Source organism: Schistocerca serialis, chromosome 7, assembly GCF_023864345.2.
Source record: "Schistocerca serialis cubense isolate TAMUIC-IGC-003099 chromosome 7, iqSchSeri2.2, whole genome shotgun sequence".
Lineage (NCBI taxonomy): Eukaryota > Metazoa > Arthropoda > Insecta > Orthoptera > Acrididae > Schistocerca > Schistocerca serialis.
In genome coordinates, this window is record NC_064644.1 from 371,568,547 (window position 1) to 371,584,115 (window position 15,569).

A 15,569-nucleotide genomic window follows, 5' to 3' on the forward strand; every position below is an offset into this window, starting at 1 on the left:
GCTGGGGGGTGGTCCTGACGTAACAGAGATGCGAAAAAGTCTCACGCTAAAACTTGCAGCTGGGGTGGTCCTAGTAGTTAGCTGGCGACGTGGGTGTCCAGTCCGTCCCTTATCGTAGGGCCTTCTAGCTTAACACGGTTCTGCTCTCGGCTTCTGTTCTCGTTTCTCCCCTCGGAACTGCGTCTGTCTCACAGTGGGAGGGTATGACATGCATTTAGGCATTCTTGTGTTATTCTGTGGTGTTCCATTTGCTCACTCGTTACTCGTATTACTTTGGTTAATTTAATGTCACGATTTATTCGGAGCTATGTGACATACTACTGGATTAGCTTATCATGTCAGGGTTTTCATGGAAGGTGTTGGATTTGCCCGACACCTTACAGGGGTACACCTATCCCTTCACGGGAGGGCGCGGCAACTGCGGGGGGGGGGGGGGGGGGGACAGGAAGGTCATCCGGCCACCCCTTAAATTAACCGTGCCAAATCCGTCAGTAATCATGCAGACCGCGCGCCGCTGCGGGACAAAGGTACAAGAAAAAGAAGATTATGTTTGGAATTACTCTTCAAGACAAAATGGCTTGAGTACTGTCACTACTGCTTTGAAGACCTTAGTTTTCCAGAGCGCGAATTACTTCACTCTCTTGGTTGCAGGCAAATTGACTTCGTCATTCAAAGCAATGAGCCTCCAACGAGAACGCTTCACTTTAGCTGCCAGGTGTCTTTCTAACTCTTTATTGAAGAGGAAGACTACTTGCAACTGCGTTTCGCCATTTCTTCTATATTAGAAAGATTCCATTCAGTTCGTCACTCAGTACAACTATTTATGCTGTTGACAAACGTGCGAAGTACCGTAACGCGATCGTCTATCAGTTTCGTAATCGATCAGATGTCGCCCTCGCTCTTGAGATTGGTCTTCCGATGTAGCTATCATAATAAATAATCTATGCGCAGTCACATCTACCTCTTTCGTTTTTATAGTATTCCAGACAACACTGCCATAATACACTATCACGTTATCGAGAAGTTGGTAATGGCTTTGGAAGTACTGTTTGATGATGTAATGCGACCATTACCACGTCTAAGTGTATGTCGAAGTGAACCTTCTGTAAGACCCATATAACTGATCAAAAGTATACGGACATCAATTAGTGGACATTAATATGGGGTTGGCAACCCCTCACCTTCAGGAAAGTTTGAACTCTGGTGGAGACACTTTCATGAAGGTGTCCGAATATCTGTCGAGAAATGGCGGCCCATTCTTCCTCCAAAGCCGAAACTAGAGTACGTAATGACGTTACGTGTTAGTGTCTGGAGCAAAGTAGTCGTTCTATCTCACCCCACAGATATTTCAATGGGTTTACGTCGGCGATCTCGGCAGGCTATTCCATTTCAGCAATGTTGCTGACCACAAACCGTCGCCTCACAGTTGCTTTCGGATGTAGTGTTTTCTTAACCACAATAGGTGTACCGTATCCTAAACACGAAAAAACACCCACATTCCGTAACACCATCTCCTCTGCACTTAGTTGTCCGCATTACATCTACATCTATACTCCGCAAGCCACCCAATGGTGTGTGGCGGAGTGCACTTTACGTGCCACTGTCATTACCTCCCTTTCCTGTTCCACTCGCGTACAGTTCGCAGGAAGAACGACAGCCGGAAAGCCTCCGACCGCCCTCGAATCTTTCTAATTTTACATTCGTGATCTCCTCGGGAGGTATAAGTAGGGGGAAGCAATATATTCGATACCTCATCCAGAAACGCACCCTCTCGAAACCTGGACAGCAAGCTACACCGCGATGCAGAGCGCCTCTCTTGAGAAGTCTGCCACTTGAGTTTGCTAAACATCTCCGTAACGCTATCACGCATGATGGCGTGTAACTTTCTCCTGATATTTGCCAAACCCAAATCCTTTCATCGGATTGCCACAGGGAGAGAGACATTAGTCACTCCGAATCACTCGTTTCCAGTCACCACCTGAAGTATAGTTAGCACTGATTACAGAATTGAGTACTTACATGGATAAGTGTCTGTTCTTTCTGACATGTCCGGAAGAACAGACACCATATCCATATAAGTATATAGTTCTGGCAATACCGGCCATACTCTTCTTCTTCTGTGCAGATGTGCACATATTCCCCTAACTCTTACGGGTCTTGGTAAGAATGTCTTCCACGAGTAATGACTATGTTGGGGTGGTGCACTACGAATGTAATGTAGTGTGTGGACATACAAGGTGAGAATGTGAGTCTCGCGGGAGGCGTGCGCGAGATAATCCCTGCAGTCGCACTATTTTCTGTGCCCTCGGTGACTCAGCTGGATGCCGGCACGGGTAGCTCAGCGTGTTCGGCCAGAGGGCTGCGTGCTCTCTGTAATAAACTGAACGAATGAATCAACGATCAACTTGAACGGATGTCTTGTGACGTCCGCCATGACCAAGCGCAACGAACTACATCGAACAAAATGAAGGAAAAAAAAGACGTATAGAGCGTCTGCCATGTAAGCAGGAGATCCCGAGTTCGAGTCTCGGTCAGGGCACACATTTTCACCTATCCCCGATGATATATATCATCGCCCGTCAGCAGCTGAAGGTATTCATATAATCCTAATTTCATAGAAGTGTGTGGCGTTTGAGGAGCTGCTCGAGCACTTTTTAACTCCCTGTGCATAGTCATTCTCTAATCTGGACTGCTGGTAGCATTTTTGGAAGTCACGAGCGATTCCCTACGCTAATTTCATCTAATTTTTAACCATTCTCCGCAATGCTATGACTGTTGATATTTTTAATAATATCGGTATCCTATACATCTATGTAAATTTAAAAAATGTCATTATCGGCCCTCGATGTACCGAAAAATGTACCGATATATCGACAGAAAAATTATACGTACCGCCCTATAAAAATATCGGCTGCACATTGTAAATATATTGCCGGTTTTAGAGCTGTATATTCAAGTATTGATTTACTGTTAGATATTCTACACATCAAAAAGCTAGCAGACTGCTTATCCCCCTTACAGCAAGAACTGAAAGGAAAACGACACAATTTCACACTTGGCAATAACCACTTTGCTAACAATGGTAACTGCATGAAGTGGCGCAATGAAAAGTGTTCGAGGCGAACGTCGTTCGGTTTCATCACATATCGGATTTGTCCGCAACATTTCATGTCAACTTCCCTGTTTTTTCATTTCTACAAAAGCCAGCGACCTAGCAGTTGTACTGTCAAAATTGAGTAGTAAAGTTAAACGTTGCAGTTTCTGTTGGTAGCGCCGAGCGCTGATTACGTCAGCATTTCCCCTCACACGTCTCCGTCTGCGGCAAAGACCAATCTTGTCATGTAGATTTTTCATCACCATTTCCAGCACCTGTTTTTGAAGAATGGTGATGTGAAGACGTAGCACACCAGCTGAGTTAAAAATTGATTTTAACGCAACTGGTATGCTACTTCTTCACGTCAGGAATATTTTTATCCATTCCCCCCCCCCCCCCCTTCACCACTGCAATCAGACTACTACTTTGTGTCACCTGTACTTGCTTCACACAGTCAACGAGAAAGACTGGAAGCGATGAAAGCTCAAAAAGTAGTATGTTCTACTAGAATTTCAAAAGAACAATTTCAAATTTTTACCGAAAGTTGCAAAAAGATTAATATAAAATAAAAACATCGGCACTCGATATTGCCATTTCGATACGGATATATCGATCTATCGCGGAAGAAAATATGGCCGGTATATAGCCGACCAGTGTGGCCGAGCGGTTCTAGGCACTTCAATCTGGAACCGCGCGAACGCTACGGTCGCAGGTTCGAATCCTGCCTCGGGCATGGATGTGTGTGATGTCCTTAGTGTGGTGTCACCGCCAGACACCGCACTTGCTAGGTGGTAGCCTTTAAATCGGCCGCGGTCCGTTCGTATATGTCGGACCCGCGTGTCGCCACTATCAGTGCTTGCAGACCGAGCGCCGCCACAAGGCAGGTCTAGAGAGACTTCCTAGCACTCGCCCCAGTTTACAGCCGACTTTGCTAGAGATGGTTCACTGACAAATTACGCTCTCCGTTGCCGAGACGATAGTTAGCATAGCCTTCAGCTACGTCATTTGCTACGACCTAGCAAGGCGCCATTACCAGTTACTATTGATGCTGTAAAACATGTACTGTGAAGAGCGATGTTCACCAATTATGGATTAAAGTTAAGTATTCCAACAGCTACGTACTTTATTTGCTAGTCTCAATTACTTTACCTGTTCCAGACCTCACGCCAGCCTGCGTGAGCTTAAACGCGTGCCTTTCGGCTTCCTCATAGTGGCTTGGCTGTCTTGCCAAGCCACAACACTTCGGTTAGTTAGGTTTAAGTAGTTCTAAGTTCTAGGGGACTGATGACCTCAGATGTTAAATCCCATAGTGCTCAGAGCCATTTGAGCCTTTTTTTATGGCCGATATATATCCGTACTTTTTTGGAAAAAAATATCGGTATATCAATATTTTATCAACCGTCTTAGTCTGTACCTGAGGTCTTCCTGGTCTTGGTTTAGTTGTGATTGTAGCTTCGCCTTTCCACTTCACAATCACATAAACAACTACAGCGCCGGACGAAAAACCAATTGAAGGTATTCTCGTCAGCACTGCTGTGAGTCCTAGAAGTCTAGATTTACTTCTGGAGGAGGTCGAATGGAACTACAACACAAACACTAAACACTAAATCACTTTATTAAGACTTTGAACAATATAAAATACTTGGAAACAATCCATCTCCACAGCAATGTATATGTATTTGTTACTGTCGCTGAAGACATAACTTATCACTTGATTATAATATAGAATGATAATCTCATCTCGGTGCAGAAATTGCTATAAACCTCGATACAGGTCTGACTTCTAATTCAACTCGCGCTGCCGGATGTGACTAAGACATTGATGTCGTCGTAAGCGATGATTGGAGAGTGGGCTCAGCCGCGGTGTCCTCCGAAGTAAGTACTCTTCCGACAGCGGCAGCGTATGGAACTTACTTGTGGTTCCGTCGTGAGCTACCAACTTTGAAACTTTGATACGGGACGACACCACACCAACAGCCGACTTCAGAAGCTCTAGAAAGGCTGAAATGTACCTGACGGACCTGTCACTCAGGTAACACCCAACGACTAATCCACGTTCGAAATCAATTAACTCTTCCAGCCTACCCATTCTTCTGTTAAGGCTTCTCCACTACTCCCCGTCTCTCTACAGGCGGATCTACCTCTCGTGACATCTAGTGGTCAATCCCCAAATTACATAAGCCTGCCTGGATACTTTTGATCAAATACTGTACAAAAAAATCAAGCGAAATTGAGGAACTTGTCAAAGCTGCCGATCAGTATAAGAACTTAGTCTCACATACTGAAAGAGAAGCAACAAATGCGATTCCTCGGAAGAAGTCTTTCATATCACGAAAAGAAACTTTAATTGCATGATGGGACGAAGATCGTGCATTTCTGATAGAAGACTATCTTGAAGCTTTGAAACTGTACAAGGGAGAACCACAGATTTTATAAATCTTAGACCAGTGCACGAGAAAACAATGAGGATATTGAAATAAAAAAGGTGACTCGTGTGGAGGAAATTTTTTAAGGGGCCTTGGTTAAACATCGTTATCAGCATACAGGAAAAAGTTAAAAACAATTAAGCGATCACAGTCTCAATGGCGGCCGCTGTGGCCGAGTTCGCCGGCACGGTATCACAGCGTGTTCGGTCAGAGGGCAGTAACAAAAAAACTGAGTGAAGGAATCAACGATCAACGTGAACAGATGGCTTGTGACGTCCGCCCAGACCAAACGCAACGAACGATATCGAGGAAAAAAAAAAGTTGTTCTAGGTGCTTCAGTCCGGAACCGCACTGCTGCTGCGGTCGCAGGTTCGAATCCTGCCTCGAGCATGGATGTGTGTGATATCATTAGGTTAATTAGGTTCAAGTAGTTCTAAATCCAGGGGACTGATGACCTCAGATGTTAAGTCCCATAGTGATTGGAGCCATGTGTGTGATGTCCTTAGGTTATTTAGGTTTAACCAGTTCTAAGTTCTCGGGGACTGATGATCTCAGATGTTAAGTCCCATAGTGCTCAGAGCCAATACCTTAATTGTCTGATGGAAAGATTTTGGCTTAACAAGAGAAATCTATATACATGAAAAATGGGATACGACGGGAGAAAATATAGTTCATCAACGAAATTTTTATGTCGTGAATACCACATTCACAATTCGATCTTAGAAGCAGACTTGTCATTGGCCCTAGCTTTATAAATTACTTTCAACAAACAAGAAATTGTATCTGGCTCCCATAGTACAGCCATTCTCTACATATATATTAAATACGAATATGGACAACCATCAGCTGTAGAATGGAATGACAATAGTGAAAATTTGTGACGGAGCGGGACTAGAACCCGGGTTTATCGCTTATAGCAAGTGATCAACTTACCATTTGGCTATCGGTAAACGAATCACAAGGCGTGGCTGACGCATAATGGAAGTTTAGGGCTGGCCATGAATCGTGCACAGATAAACAAAGCTAAGGCGACAGCTCGCGATAAGCTGGAAATCCGGTTTCTAGTCCTGCTTCGGCACAAATTTTCACTATCGTCATTTCATTACACAGCTGATGGTAGTCAGTATTCGCAGTTGCGAATACATGTAACATACTGTATTTCATAAAGGCTTTAGTCGCCGCAGTGGCTGTTCCTTTCGACATGCACGCATGTCTAAAGGACCTTTGCACCATAATTCAGAATAGCAGAGGCACTGCAACATCGTATTTATCTATATAATTCAACGGCGAACGTGGTACACGGTGCGCAAACCCATTAGCATGTCGCCTATCTAACGGCTTTCAGGAGCAACAAAAATTTGATTTTCAGTATTTCATGTAATTACTGATCGAATTTCAAAATGCTGTCATAATCTATTCATTAAGAACTATAATCTAACGTGAGAGGCAAAACTCAAATTAACACGTATAAAAGTTATAAACTGTGTACATTGCCTGACCAAAAAAATTGGACTCCCACAGCGATGAGGAAACGAAATGAAACTTCACGGGTGATGTTATTGCAGAGGTTACAAAATATAACTTCGCTGTTTGACCTGCTCATCAGTATGATGTTACACCCCCCTCTGGCGTGGATGCATGCACTGATTCGGCTGGGAAGGATATCACACAGCCGTTTTATCTTCTGCTGAAGGAAGATGGGTCACAAATTTTATTACTATTCTTTGATATCCTGGATACTGACACTGAGACTTGAGTTGATGTCACAGCTGGTTCCACACACGTTCCATCGGGGACAGATCTGGGGATCTTGCTGGCCACGAAAGTGTCCCAACATCATGCAGACAGTTTACGGAGACACGTGCCATGTGTGGACAGGCATTGTCCTGTTGGAAAATGGCACCACGATACTGCTGCCACGTGAGATGTAACACGAGGACGCAGGCTGCCCGTGACGCACCCTTGCGCCGTCAGAGTACCCTCTATCTGCGACCGAAAGTCGTGCCGGACGGCTCCCCGCACCGTGATGCGAGAATAGCACCGCTGCGCTCCTCAAAACCATTGCATGAATGGGACTTTTCTCAAGATCAACACTATAGTCGCCGATGATGTTCATACGGGGTAATACAGAATAATGATACATCGCTGAAAATGAAACGCCACTCGCTAACAGCCCTTGCTTCGAGATCACGGTGCCTCTCCAGACGCAGCCGTTTGTGTTGTGAACAGCAAAACATGTATGGGACGGTAATTCCCTGCTCCAGCTCCTGCTATCCTCCGGCCAATGGTGCAGGGTCACACACAATGTCGCAGGGAGACCTTTACTCGTTCTGGGATGGCAGGCCCAGATGTGGAGGGATGACGACTTGCTTGATGTAGAATAAGGCGTTCCCTTACGGTGGTCAGACGTGGTCGACCAGAACCGGCGATTATGCCTGTCCTCACGTTCGATGCAGTCCACTATCGGGCGACTGTCACAACCGAATGACCCACAAACCTGGATATTGCACTACTCGTCCAGCCGGCCAATTGGAGACCCACAGCGAGGTCTCTTTCAAACTCCGTCTCGTGCTAATAGTGCTGTGTCACACGTGCACGTGGTCACTCAACATCTGACGCTGGTCACTTCCTTCTTATACTGTAACGGGCCAGGTAACAACACTAACCACGAAGAATACTAGTGCATTCTGACTGCCGTTCTACCTGTCACAGAGAATCGCAACCCTTAATCGTTTATATACACTATGTGATCAAAAGTACCCGGACACCTGGCTAAAATGACTTCCAAGCACGTAGCGCCCTCCATCGATAATGCTGGAATTCAGTATGGTGCTGGCCCACCCTTAGCCTCGATGACAGGTTCCACACTGGCAGGCATACGTTCAATCGGGTGCCTGAAGGTTTCTTGGGGAATGGCAGCCCATTCTACACGGAGTGTTGCACTGAGGAGAGGTATCGATGTCGCTCGGTGAGGCCTGGCACTAAGTCGGCGTTCCAAAACATCTCAAAGGTGTTCTATAGGATTCAGGTCAGGACTCTGAGCAGGCCAGTCCATTACAGGGATGCTATTGTCCTGTAACTACTCCACCACAGGCCGTACATTATGAACGGGTACTCGATTGTGTTGAAAGATGCAATAGTCATCCCCGAATTGCTCTTCAACAGTGGGAAGCAACAAGGGGCTTAAACATCAATGTAACGTGTGCTGTGATAGTGCCATGCAAAGCAACAAGGGGTGCAAACCCCCTCCATGAAAAACACGACCACACCATATCAACACCGCCTCCGAATTTTACTGTTGGCACTACACACGCTGGCAGACGACGTTCACTGGGCATTAGCCATACCCGCACCCTGCCATCGGATCGCCACATTGTGTACCGTGATTCGTCACTCCACACAATTTTTTTCTACTGTCCAATCGTCCAATGTTTTGGCTCCTTACAGCAAACGAGGCGCCGTTTGGCATTTACCGGCGTGATGTGAGGCTTACGAGCAGCCGCTCGACCATGAAATCCAGTTTTCTCACCTCCCGCCTAACTGTCATAGTACTTGCAGTGCATGCTGATGCAGTTTGAAATTCCTGTGTGATGGTCTGGATAGATGTCCGCCTATTACACATTACGACCCTCTTCAACTGTCGGCGATATCTGCCAGTCAACAGACGAGGTCAGCCTGTACGCTTTTGTGGTGTACGTGTCCATTCAGGTTTCCACTTAACTATTACATCTGAAACAGTGCGCCTAGGGATGTTTAGGAGTGTGGAAATCTCGGGTATAGACGTGTGACACAAGTGACACCCAATCATCTGACCGCGTCGAAGTCCGTGAGTTCCATGGAGTGCTCCATTCTGCTGTCTCACGATGTCGACTGACTACTGAGGTCGCTGATATGGAGTAACTGGCAGCACGTGGCAGCACAATGCACCTAATATGGAAAACGTATGTTTTTGGGTGACCGGATACTTTTGACCACCTAGTGCATCTCTCCCACTCCCTCAAGGGTGTAGATGTGTACGAAGTTACATTCACATCCGGCCACGTCTCTCTCTCTCTTTCCTTTTTTTTTTTTTTTGCCCCAAAACTTTACACATAATTTAGAACCTTTTTCGAAACTTTTTCTTGCTGTCATGCTTAACTTCAAATACAGGGTGTTTCAAAAAGAATATACGTATTTCGAATGCATATATTTATTAAACTTTAAGACATACGAATATGAAACTTTACACACATATTTACGAACCTCAAGTTCAGATTACAGATGTTCAATATGTCCTCCATCAGCGACGCGAACAATATCACATAGATACTCAAATTCTTCCCATACTCAGGCAAGCATGTCCTTCGTCACTCATGTTATAGCAGTACAGATCCGGTTATTCAACTCTTCCAGGTTCTGTGGGAGAGGTGGTACATAAACGTTGTCTTTAACGAAACTCCACAGGAAGAAGTCAGACAGTGTCAAATTTGGTGACCGTGTAGACCAGCTGACACATGTTAAGTCGCCAGCTCCTTGACGGCCAATCCAACGGTTCGGTAGAATTTCATTCAGATATTCAAGCACTTGGTGACTCCAGTGAGGGGGTGTCCCGTCTTGTTGAAAAATGAAGCTGTCTTCGTGCAGCCTCGGAAATAACCAGTTTTGTAACATACCGAGATACTGCTGACCGTTAACAGTGTTTCCATCAAAGAACAATGGGCTATAAACAGATGATCGGGGTGTTGTACAAAACACACTGACTTTGGGCGAATTTCGTACATGTTCAATGGCTGCATGTGGGCTCTGTAGGCCCCAAATTCGAACACTGTTTGTTTACCTGACCACAAACATGGAAAGTCGCTTCATCACTGAACACGATACGTTGTGCAAAAGTGTTATCATTGTCAATAGCATCAAGAATCTCGTTACAAAATGCCACACGTTTGCGTTTGTCATCAGGACGCAGAGCTTGTAACAGCTGTAACTTGTACGGCTTCATAACCAACCGACGTCTCAAAATACGCCAAATTGTCGTTGTAGGCAGTTGTAACTCCCGACTGACACTACTAGCTGATTTTGGAGGACTACTTCGGAAAACAGTTTGAATTCGTGCAACATTTTCTTCAGGAACACGAGGGTAGCCATGACTCTTTCCTTTACACACACATCCTGTATCTAGAAACCGGCGATGTCATCTGTGAATGCTCCACCCATTCTGAGGATCAATATGGTACCTCAACCTGAAACGTCTTTGCACTGTAATCACGGAATTGCACTTCGCAAACTGAAGAACACAAAATGATTTCTGCTGCGGAGTAGCCATTTTAAACATATGACGGTTACCACGCAAAACAGAAGGCAACTGACATCTAGCGGCTATTAACATAAATTAGACTATGTATTCGTTGATGGTGCTAGGACAGCAACCAGCCACAAATTTACTTTGAGTTCCTTTATTCAAATGAAACCGTTACCGGTTTCGAATCGTTGTGATTCATCATCAGACGGTTTACACGCTTTCTTTCTGACATTTGGTGTGTTTTTTATATATTAAAAATGTCAGAAAGAAAGCGTGTAAACCGTCTGATGATGAATCACAACGATTCGAAACCGGTAACGGTTTCCTTTGAATAAAGGAACTCAAAGTAAATTTGTGGCTGGTTGCTGTCCTAACACCATCAACATTTGTCTTCAAACAACAGCCACGGTCTCCATCATGTCATCATATGACAAAATTGCATATGTACTCGTTTCTCCAATAGTCGAGTTGAGGCGCAGCGATCGATAGTTTGTACAAAATAATACTTTGTAATACGTATATTCGTTTTGAAACAGCCTGTATTGTCACATTAACTCACTTGTAAGTTAATCAGACTTTTTAAGTTGTATTGTACATGGGAGTTAGATTCTTTAAAGAATCTGGGTCCAAGGGACCACTGGTCTACTCTAATCCTCCAATGAGACAAATCAAATCACTATTATTGAAGTATTCAATACATTGAGGTTAAGTCATTCTTGCTATCGTAGTCGCTTTAAATGGAGTCGTCATCCTGTTAGGTTAACGGAAGAATATTGCCGTGGAGTGAAAGAATCTGATTCGGTATAAAATTTTAAGGAGACGTGCTTAAAGGCTTACATCGACGAATACAACTTCTATCTGATTTTCAGTTCTGTGGCAAAAGGTCATTTTTTACTGAGATCGTTTTTACCATGCCACATTACAAAACCTTACGTTGAGTGAAGGTTTGTGCAGAAAATACTGGATTACATTTGTTTTATGGTTTATCTGACCAATTTCCCTGTTATGTTTAACATGTGATTATTGAAAATATTTTCCATTTTTGTGCTGCCACTTATAATTTTGTTGTGATAGTTCAATCACCCCACTATTGATCAGACAAATGCTCTTTCCTAGCTTTCTTAGGTATCTAACTTTAGTTTCAGTATTGATGATTTCGTAAGTAAGATACTGAGATTTTTTCAGTATAAATCGTCGTTGTTAGTAATAGAAGACATAATAAACATCTGAGGTTGTCCCAGTCAATTTGCTCGCTACAAAACATTTTCAATCATGAGACAAATCAAATCACTTTATTTCTTAAGCATTCAATAGATTGAGGTTAAGTCATTATTGTTATCATATTCGATTTAAATGGAGTCATCATTCTGTAAGATTAACACGAGAATATTGCTGTAGGATGAAAGAAGTGGATCCGATGTAAAATTTTAAGAACTAAACGATGTGCTTAATGGCTTACGTCGACAAGTCAAAACATAACTTCTAATTGAATTTCAGTTCTGTAGCAAAAGATTATTTTCTTACTATGATCGTTCCTACATCACCATGCCATTTAAATTTCAGGCACGAGAACTGACTGATTTTCTTTCTCTGTATTATTGTTTACATTTCTGTCGATAGAAAATAGACCTATAACCCCAAGATTCTAAACAAAGCGTGCTCTTTTGTGTAACAAAATTCATAGCATTTAGTCATTTACTATAATGTATAAAAAGAAACAATGACTTAATTTAACCGATTGATGAGAGAGACAGGCAATGTTTTTGAAAATAATTTCGGAATTAAAAAGAGCATTTGCGCATTGGACACTGGCATCCTATTCTAGACTCTGCCAAGATAACCAGGGCTGACGGTGTTAACGAAAAAGAAGATAAATGAGATAGGCGAAAAGCTTCTTAGACTTTAACAGTTGCCTTTGCCATTAATAACTTAATTCACAGGCCTAAAAAAACTACATCGACAGTAAAATTTACGAATATATATGACTTAAAGCTTAGTTATCGAATTATCAGTTGCTGTATTCAGACACAACATCTAAAAGTAAAAACCGTTTCTTGCACCACAGCCTCCATAGACAAAACAATTTTGCAGAACTAGTATATGACTACTGCTTCTCATTAATAGGCGCACAGTTAACACCAGTAAAATTCTAGATATTTCTAATAAGTTATATAAACCGCACTGCAAGTCACCAATCATAGACGACGAAGAAGAAGTATTGATATTCTAGATCAACATAATGCAAAATGCACCGAAGAACGAATACTGCGCACAGGAAACCACAAAAATAAATTTACAAAAAAATTTTGCCTGCAGGTCAATGATGAATACTTCTATCCCCCTCCGGATCTTAGGAATATCGAAGAAAGAGCGTTGGTAAAACTTGGTATTTCACATGAGAATTTTATTTTCCTCTCAGAACATACGTGGTAACCACGAATATAATGGCAACTAAGTCCATAACGCTGCCACACACTGAATATCATGTTCGGTGTTCGAAGTAGAGAATGACAGCAAATTTGGCGGGCACTAGAACTGACATACCATGAATGTATGGAAACGGTTTCACCCAACATTCAAATATTACCTTCTGATCCTGTTAAGCCAATTACGAGCGTCATGCCGCATATGTATTGAGCAATATTAAGGTAAATAATTATACTATATGAACGAATGATACTGCTCTAAAAGCTTCAGTTTGTCTTAGGAAACGGTACGAATTCTGAACGAAAATTAGAAAGTGAATCTACCAACGTCTGCATAGCCTTTGAGATATCACTATTTTTTGGCAATTCGGTAAAAATCCTACATTCTGTCACGTGTAGCTCAGCAAATAGAATGAAGATTGCACTGTTTATTGTGCTTGTCGTCAGTTTCTTATACGAATACGTATTTTTACATATTACAACCCGCATTTGGATATAAAATTTTTCCTCTGATTCTTCAAGCTTCCTGTTATGGATACTGTCTTATAAACGTAAACTCTGTACATACATATAAATAATAATCTTATATTTCTTCGTTGCTTACTGTTTTCTCAGTACCCGTACGTAGTTACACTTAAATCACATTGCCCTTCCTGTTTAACAGACTAAAATTCGCTTTGCGACGATAAGCATGAGAAAAGAATAAAAATAAAAAAATTTACTTAATTACAACGCCGATAAAGGAAATGTGTGTAGCAGTTTCGCTGACAACGTCATGACTTGTTTGCCTAGGCACCTGCCTTTGCGCGCGCGCTGCCAGTCGTAGCTGCCGCCGACCAATGGCGGGCAGGCCATCGACGCATGCGCATACATACTGCCCACGGCAGTTCAAACGTCGATTATACTACAGTTCTTATGTATCCATAACATGGTTAAGAGGAAGGGTTTCGGTCTTTTCTTAATATGCCACAAATAAGTAGTGGCTAGTATAGGACGAGGTGGCCGAGTGGTTAAGGCGTTGGACTGCTAATCCAATGTGCTCTGCACGCGTGGGTTCGAATCCCATCCTCGTCGAAAATTTTATTTCCCGTTTTCTGCTGAAAAGTCAATCTACCACTCGGCGTAATTACAAATATAACTAATTACCACTGCTAACCACATTGTCGGTATTGTGGAAGAGAGAAACAAACAATCGCACGACTACAGGTTAATCATTTCCTTATATATTCACTACATCGTCAAATATGCGGTTTGGTACAGGTGTAGTTCTAGTGTGTCCAGGAGAGTAAGTTGAAAGCCACTCGTTAATAGCACGCATGACATGAAGCAGACATGAAAAGAGCACGCCGGTGCACTGCGGTCAACTGACACAAAAGCTTCACGTTAGTAATTCAAAAGCGTCTGAAAATAGAGGCAGTCATTTGCAGATGCACTGACACAAAAAATGAAAAGCAATTTCTGAATAATCGGCCTCTTAAAAATGTGTCATACAGAAGCCATATCATCTATGAGGGGGGAAGGGTGGGGTGCGGCCGGAAGAAATCTAAATTGCCCAACACCAAAAGGCGATTAAAATTTATGATGATTCTTGGCATTAAAATTGAACATCTCGTACTTTGTTGACTTCACAGCTTGCAGCTTCTATCACTCAGTGTGTACATATTACAACACAAATATTACCGTATTGTATTACTTTATTGCAACTTTTATATTATATTCTGATATAATTTAATAGCTCTGAGCACTATGGGACTTAACTGCTGAGGTCCCCTAGAGCTTAGAACTACTTAAACCTAACTAACCTAAGGACATCACACACATCCATGCCCGAGGCAGGATTCGAACCTGCAACCGTAGCGGTCGCGCGGTTCCAGACTGTAGCGCCTAGAACCGCTCGGCCACATCGGCCGGCGATATAATTTAAAAGTCATTAAAGTTACCTACTGCTTCCAGCCGTATATGCACGCTATTACATAGACATAGAAAACAATGGCACACGTCTGTATCAGCTATGTAAATACACCTTGTACCGTTTGGTATAAGTTCTCTGGAACAAGCTAATTTTTTGCTAAAATGGTAATATTTGCCATCACAATGTTTTAATGATATAAAAGCTAACAAATGAACCTAATAAGTTATTACAGCTAGTGTAAGTTATATTCTGTTCAGTCAAGCTTCTGGCTTTAACTGAAAATGATGTACTGGAGATCTGATATTGTTTTATACAAAACTTTTAATAGGTCAGTTAAAAATGGAGTAAGGGCGAAATTATGCAGTAGAACCAATATAGCTAAAAATTAACAGTTCCGGACGGCACAGAGTCATTAAAAAAAAATAAGAAACGT

At 42.8% G+C, this 15,569-nt stretch overlaps 1 non-coding gene across 1 annotated transcript; it reads left to right on the forward strand.

The window, feature by feature from the left end:
• The first annotated feature begins 14,216 nt into the window (after positions 1–14,216).
• On the forward strand, positions 14,217–14,298 carry Trnas-gcu (transfer RNA serine (anticodon GCU)). Its single transcript has one exon. It is a non-coding gene; the product is annotated as a tRNA-Ser (tRNA).
• The last annotated feature ends 1,271 nt before the right edge of the window (positions 14,299–15,569 follow it).